The sequence below is a fragment of the Nicotiana sylvestris genome, chromosome 5 (assembly GCF_000393655.2).
Source record: "Nicotiana sylvestris chromosome 5, ASM39365v2, whole genome shotgun sequence".
Classification (NCBI taxonomy): domain Eukaryota; kingdom Viridiplantae; phylum Streptophyta; class Magnoliopsida; order Solanales; family Solanaceae; genus Nicotiana; species Nicotiana sylvestris.
In genome coordinates this window covers 160878970-160887143 of record NC_091061.1, presented here as the reverse complement: position 1 = coordinate 160887143, position 8174 = coordinate 160878970, and the positions used below count along the sequence as shown (strand labels likewise).

At 38.0% G+C, this 8174-nt stretch overlaps 1 long non-coding RNA gene across 1 annotated transcript; it reads right to left on the bottom strand.

Annotated features, from left to right (window-relative positions):
* Nucleotides 1–1406: 1406 nt before the first annotated feature.
* Nucleotides 1407–3556, bottom strand: LOC138891161 (uncharacterized). Its single transcript, XR_011407482.1, has 2 exons — nt 3103–3556; nt 1407–1484 (listed from the first exon to the last, which is right to left on the bottom strand). It is a non-coding gene; the product is annotated as an uncharacterized lncRNA (long non-coding RNA).
* Between the last annotated feature and the right edge of the window lie 4618 nt (nt 3557–8174).

Genomic DNA, 8174 nt, shown 5'->3' with positions numbered 1-8174 from the left:
TATACAGTTTTATTTTTTCAAGGCTTGCCACCTTTTGTCTTTTCCTTCACTTGACTATAGACTCTGTTATTCTATCATATTTTGATTTACTGTTATCACCCATTTATCACTGTCACACCTCCTTTTTCCGCCCCCGCGAGGGTACAAGGAGTTTTTTTCAATTAAAGGACAGTCGAAACGGGATTTGTTTATTTATTTCAGAGTCGCCACTTGGGAGATTTAGGGTGTCCCAAGTCACCAGTTTAATCCCGAATCGAGGAAAAGAATGACTCCATATTACAGTCCGCGAACCAGAAATCCGGATAAGGAATTCTGTTAACCCGGGAGAAGGTGTTAGGCATTCCCGAGTTCCGTGGTTCTAGCACGGTCGCTCAATTGTCATATTTGGCTTATTTATCTGATTTTAATACAATTATGAACCGATGTGCCAATTTTAACTCTTTACCACTTTATTATTATTATTATTATTATTATTATTTTTAAAAAAAATTGTGAACATCGTTTAAAACATGTCTTTGGATTACGTCACATGAAATGCACCCGCAATCCGGAACACATTTTTATTCAATGTTTTAGGATTTAGATTTGGTTCGCATGAAATGCGCATCCGAGTTTAAGAAGGTAAAATTAATTAAATCGCGCCTAAAGAGTCTAGCGTATCATTATTTTGGGTAGGGCCATGAAATTTGCTAAAACGGCTCCTTCCTAATTCTAAGCGATTAAATGTACATTTATTGAGGGCCCCGCAATCTATACATTTCATTAAGCGAGGCTCATCTCATTTATTTGGACAAATCTTAAAACGACTACATTTTTCTATAAAAAGAGTCTCTAAAATAAAGAAAGAAAATCCTAATTTATTACTAGCTTTTATTATTTTAAGAAGACATGACATGCTAATTGCTTAATTAATACAAATATTGATGAAAAAGGAATTTCACTCTTAATTTCGAAATTATAAATAAAATAAAAATTCAACAACTAATATTCAAAATAAACAAATATAGCTAGATTAAAACTCAGCATTGTTATTTTTTTAAAAAAAATTTATTGAGATTAATTATTCACAATCATTTGAAACTAGATTTAACCATAATTACTAAAGCTTATTAGAAAGTTTATTAGACTTAAACGTTCTCTTAATCTTGCTTAAGCTCAAGTCATGCCTTAATGCCTAATTTACGATGTTTAATTTAAATTCGTGTCTTAGCTAAATTTAGCTACTTGTTCATGATCAACCTATAATCTTGAAGCCTTCATAACTAGTGAATTAACCTATTTTGCCGAACTGATTTATTACAGAATAACTTATGATATTATTTTCTTATTCCAGTTATTATTTAGTAATTCATGAAATAGCTTAAATACAGTCAACAAAAGGAACAAATAAATAAAAAACGAAATTAAAACTTCAAATTTTCATTCTTCATATGTATTCACGCTTCATATTTCGGATTACAATAAACAGCTTTTCAGTTGTGTACCTGATATTGGAAGCAAAAGAAAATGAATATGAGAATCAGCAACAGCAGTAAAATCAGTACAACACAGCAACAATAGCCCAGCAACAATAACAACCCAGTAACAGACCGGTGGAGTAGTAATCCAAAAAAAAACAAAAGCTTCAGCTTTTATGAAACAACAATCAATTCTGATTTCAAACAACAAAAGAAAACAGAATTTTTTTTATTTTTTTTTATTTGAAAACTTAAATATTTTTCGGAATTTTCTATCTCTTAAATGTTCAGCCCTTTTCTCTCTCTTATTTTCAGATTTGTTTCTCTCTCCCGTTTTTTTTTTTTTTGTCCGTGTATTTCTTCTCCTGTATTCTTGTTCTTTTTTCTTCAAGACTTCACATATATAACACATCTCATAAACCTTTTAATCAATTAAATCAATACTTTTTCTCTACCCAACCCATTATCTTTCCACTCATCCCCATTACATTAAATAAACATATCACACCACCCCATTATATTTTGTCCCCCATGCTTTATTTAAAATAATGCAAGATTCCCCTTTAATTTAAATCTTGTCCCCCCTTTATATTAAATAATCATATCACAACCCACCCCATTTCATTTTGTCCCCCATGCTTCAAATAAACAATTTCAAAATGTACAATTCCTAAACTACCCCTTCCGACCTTACTGAAATTACCAAACTACCCCTAAACGTACTACAAATTTACCAAACTACCCATCAGCTATAACACATCAATTAATCAAACTTAACCAAAATATAGACAATATGATCAATTTCTAACAATGTTCAAACAACAATATGAACATGGATGAACATCATAACAACAATATCACATGAACACGATTTTAACAACATTTCAACAACAAATCACATGAACACGAATTGAACAACAAAGAACAACTAAAATTTGATTGAACAATATTTTAGCAACAAACAATCCTATTTTCGGATTCAACAACAACAACAATCAAAGTATGAAGATTTCTAAATTCAATCATATTGAACTTAAAATCAACTCTAACAACATTACAACAAACAATTCTTATATTAAACTTAAAACAAGATTATGAGAACAATTCAAGCAATAATCATAAATGGTAAACAAGAAATCAAACTATATAAAATTCGGATTCAAGATCATCCAAACAAAGTATGAACATGAATGAATCTATTTTAAGACAACAAACATGACGGATTAAACGATTAAAACAATATATTCCTTTAATACAACTAAATTCTTTAAACAAATAACAAGATCGACGAAGAAACAATTATGAACTTAAACTTGAACTTAACAATATTAACAATTTCTAACAATACATAAACACATGAAACAAATTGAAGAAATAGTTGATTAAATTTCAATTTGAATCTAACAAACATCAAACTAACAAATACTTACTTAAACAATAATACAAACATGAAATAAACATGAAAACAACTAATTAAACTTCTATTTTGAAATCTGAAAATTAATTTAACAAACAACATGAACACAATAGAAAATTATTTCAAAGATGAACAACGAACAAAACAAGGATTAAATCATTTAACGATTTTGGATCCGGAAAATATCAAACAAAATATGAACAAAAATAAAACTCAAAAACAACTAACCGGAGATGAATCAACGACGAACTTTGATTGTAAACAAATCTGTCCAAGCCTCGACCAAAGCTCGAACGAAGGACGACGAAGACGAAGAAGAAGTAGAAGCAGCGGCGGAGGAAGGAGGAGCAGCGGCAGCGTCGCGGACAGCCATGGCTGCTCGTCGCAGCTGGACACGGGCAGCAGCTGGTCGTCTACTGCTGCTGCGTTCAGCAGCTTATGGAGAAAATGGAGCAGCAGTTCGGGAAGCCATGGACGACGCAGAGGCAGCAAGAAAAAGCAACAAACATGGCGATGGGTTGACGACGAAGACGCAGCCATGGACGAGCCTTTTGAGCTTGACATGGAGAAGATGGGCTTCTTGGTGGTGTGTGCGCTTGTGTCGAAGGAGATTAAGCTGCTGGAGCTTAGCCATGGCAGCCATGGATGTGTGTTTTAGAGTTTGGAGAAGAAAGAAGAAAAGAAGAAGAAGAATGATAGGGGGGGCGGATGACTTAGGTCATTTTTAGGATTTTTTTTTTTTTTTTTTTGTTTTGTTTTGTGTCTTTGAAATGCAAGATAGGGGTATTGGGTCTTTTGGGTTATGGACTGGGTCGACCCAGTTCGAAATGGACTGGGTCGTAGGGAAGATTGGGCCATTTTTTGGGCCTATGTCTTGAAATTGAAGAAGAGGCCTAATTCCGACTTTCTTTATATTTTCGCTCTCTTTTCTTCTTTTATTTTTTCTAAAACTAAATTATAAAAATACTTAAACTATTATTAAAGAACTAAATTAAGTTATAAAAGTGCAAATTAACTCCCAATAACAATTAACGCACAATTAAGTATTAATTAAGCATAAAATTGTATATTTGGACATTAAATGCTAAAAATGCAAACGATGCCTATTTTTGTAATTTTTAATTTTTGTAAAACAATTTTAATTACTAACAATTGTAGAATTAAATACTACATGCAAAATGCGACATATTTTTGTATTTTTTTATTAATTTAGCGAATAAACACGCACAGACAAATACAAATAATTCTTCAAAATATCACAAAATATCACAAAATTACACACCAAAGAAAAATCATTTTATTTTTGAATTTTTTGGGAGTAATTCTCATATAGGGCAAAAATCACGTGCTTACAGCTGCCCCTCTTTGCCCGAAGACACGAAGGGTTTTCGTGCAAAGATAAAGCGAGCGATTTTTTGCCCATTCGAGTACTCCGTTGAAGCATTTTTTGAAAAAGATTTGACCGAACCTTTGCTTCAAAGGTTTCCTACATATCCTGGGCTAAATAGGAATCAGGTCAATGTAGTTCGGAAAACTTTGGTAGCTGGGACTACCGTTGGACTGCACTGTTACTGTTGTTGCATGCTATTACTACTGCTTACCGATCTCCTTGTTACACCGTGCTTAAAAGAAAACAAGAAGCTAGGCTAGACTAAAATTTGTTCTTGTTGCCTTGCTTTCTTGTCGGCTTGTGTTTCCTCCGGTGCTTTTCTTCCGATACTTTTCTTCCTTTTGACACATGGACTTGAGTTTATGCTGGGACCTCTTGTTGCAACCTTCTGCTTCCCGGTGCTGGGGATTTTATTGTTTACTGCTGGGGATTCCTGTTGTAACCTTCCGCCTTCCGGTGGGGTTACTGATTCCAAACTCTGTAATACAAGACTAAAAAGTTGCTTCAATGCAAAATTATGAAATGTATGCCCGCATTATACTGGTGGGCGACCTAGAGCTGAAAGTATTCCCGCATTTTACTGGTGGGCGACCTAGAACATGAATGTATTCCTGCATTATACTGGTGGGCGACCTAGAACTTAAAAGTATTCCCGCATTCTACTGGTGGGCGACCTAGAACTGAAATGTATTCCCGCATTTTACTGGTGGGCGACCTAGAACTTAAAAGTATTCCCGCATTCTACTGGTGGGCGACCTAGAACTGAAATGTATTCCCGCATTTTACTGGTGGGCGACCTAGAACTGAAATGTATTCCCGCATTTTACTGGTGGGCGACCTAGAATATGGAATGAACAGACAAAATGTATTCCCTCATTATACTGGTGGGCGACCTAGAACTTAAATGTATTCCCGCATTTTACTGGTGGGTGACCTAGAACTGAAAAGTATTCCCGCATTATACTGGTGGGCGACCTAGAACTGAAATGTATTCCCGCATTATACTGGTGGGCGACCTAGAACTGAAATGTATTCCCGCATTTTACTGGTGGGCGACCTAGAACTGAAATGTATTCCCGCATTTTACTGGTGGGCGACCTAGAACTGAAATGTATTCCCGCATTCTACTGGTGGGCGACCTAGAACTGAAATGTATTCCCGCATTTTACTGGTGGGCGACCTAGAACTGAAATGTATTCCCGCATTTTACTGGTGGGCGACCTAGAACAGAAAATATTCCCGCATTTTACTGGTGGGCGACCTAGAACTGAAATGTATTCCCGCATTTTACTGGTGGGCGACCTAGAACAGAAAGTATTCCCGCATTTTACTGGTGGGCGACCTAGAACTGAAATGTATTCCCGCATTTTACTGGTGGGCGACCTAGAACTGAAATGTATTCCCGCATTATACTGGTGGGCGACCTAGAACTGAAATGTATTCCCGCATTTTACTGGTGGGCGACCTAGAACTGAAATGTATTCCCGCATTCTACTGGTGGGCGACCTAGAACTGAAATGTATTCCCGCATTTTACTGGTGGGCGACCTAGAACTGAAATGTATTCCCGCATTTTACTGGTGGGCGACCTAGAACAGAAAATATTCCCGCATTTTACTGGTGGGCGACCTAGAACTGAAATGTATTCCCGCATTTTACTGGTGGGCGACCTAGAACAGAAAGTATTCCCGCATTTTACTGGTGGGCGACCTAGAACTGAAATGTATTCCCGCATTTTACTGGTGGGCGACCTAGAACTGAAATGTATTCCCGCATTTTACTGGTGGGCGACCTAGAACTGAAATGTATTCCCGCATTTTACTGGTGGGCGACCTAGAACAGAAAATATTCCCGCATTTTACTGGTGGGCGACCTAGAACTGAAATGTATTCCCGCATTTTACTGGTGGGCGACCTAGAACAGAAAGTATTCCCGCATTTTACTGGTGGGCGACCTAGAACTGAAATGTATTCCCGCATTTTACTGGTGGGCGACCTAGAACTGAAATGTATTCCCGCATTATACTGGTGGGCGACCTAGAACTGAAATGTATTCCCGCATTTTACTGGTGGGCGACCTAGAACTGAAATGTATTCCCGCATTCTACTGGTGGGCGACCTAGAACTGAAATGTATTCCCGCATTTTACTGGTGGGCGACCTAGAACTGAAATGTATTCCCGCATTTTACTGGTGGGCGACCTAGAACAGAAAATATTCCCGCATTTTACTGGTGGGCGACCTAGAACTGAAATGTATTCCCGCATTTTACTGGTGGGCGACCTAGAACAGAAAGTATTCCCGCATTTTACTGGTGGGCGACCTAGAACTGAAATGTATTCCCGCATTTTACTGGTGGGCGACCTAGAACTGAAATGTATTCCCGCATTATACTGGTGGGCGACCTAGAACTTAAAAGTATTCCCGCATTCTACTGGTGGGCGACCTAGAACTGAAATGTATTCCCGCATTTTACTGGTGGGCGACCTAGAACTGAAATGTATTCCCGCATTATACTGGTGGGCGACCTAGAACAGAAAGTATTCCCGCATTATACTGGTGGGCGACCTAGAACTTAAAAGTATTCCCGCATTTTACTGGTGGGCGACCTAGAACTGAAATGTATTCCCGCATTTTACTGGTGGGCGACCTAGAACAGAAAGTATTCCCGCATTATACTGGTGGGCGACCTAGAACTTATAAGTATTCCCGCATTCTACTGGTGGGCGACCTAGAACTGAAAGTAAAAGGACAGAAATGTATGCCTCTATTATATGGGCGGACTCCCAACTTCAATGCTAACTTAGGAGGAAATGCGTCTCCTATGGGTAAACTAAACTTAGGAGGAAATGCGTCTCCTATGGGTAAAAGTAAATTTAGGAGGAAATATGTCTCCTATGGGTAAACTAAACTTAGGAGGAAATGCGTCTCCTATGGGTAAACTAAACTTAGGAGGAAATGCGTCTCCTGTGGGTAAAACTAAACTTAGGAGGAAATGCGTCTCCTGTGGGTAAAAGTAAATTTAGGAGGAAATGCGTCTCCTATGGGTAAAAGTAAATTTAGGAGGAAATGCGTCTCCTATGGGTAAAACTAAACTTAGGAGGATATGCGTCTCCTGTGGGTAAAACTAAACTTAGGAGGAAATGCGTCTCCTATTGGCAAAGGCGTGGAATGTATTCCCTTGTTATACAGGTGGGCACCTAAAATATGCAATGGACAAACAAGAAAAGTATTCCTTTCGTTATTCAGGTGGGCGCCTGGCTTCAACAACAACTTTGAAAATAAAATCCTATTCGAGGGCGGATGCACCCAAAATATCCTATTCGAGGGCGGATGAACCCAAAATATCCTATTCAAGGGCGGATGAACCCAAAATATCCTATTCGAGGGCGGATGAACCCAAAATATCCTATTCGAGGGCGGATGAACCCAAAATATCCTATTCGAGGGCGGATGAACCCAAAATATCCTATTCGAGGGCGGATGAACCCAAAATATCCTATTCGAGGGCGGATGAACCCAAAATATCCTATTCGAGGGCGGATGAACCCAAAATATCCTATTCGAGGGCGGATGAACCCAAAATATCCTATTCGAGGGCGGATGAACCCAAAATATCCTATTCGAGGGCGGATGAACCCAAAATATCCTATTCGAGGGCGGATGAACCCAAAATATCCTATTTGAGGGTGGATGAACCCAAAATATCCTATTCGAGGGCGGATGAACCCAAAATATCCTATTCGAGGGTGGATGAACCCAAAATATCCTTAAGACTTGAAAATGTCTTACCTCGAATACTTCCTGGGGATAACACTGTTGGGGAATTATTTACTTACCTGTTGGGGGGTAAAATGTTATCAGCTGGGGATAACGCTGTCGAGGATAACACTGTTGGGGGATTCTGATTCTT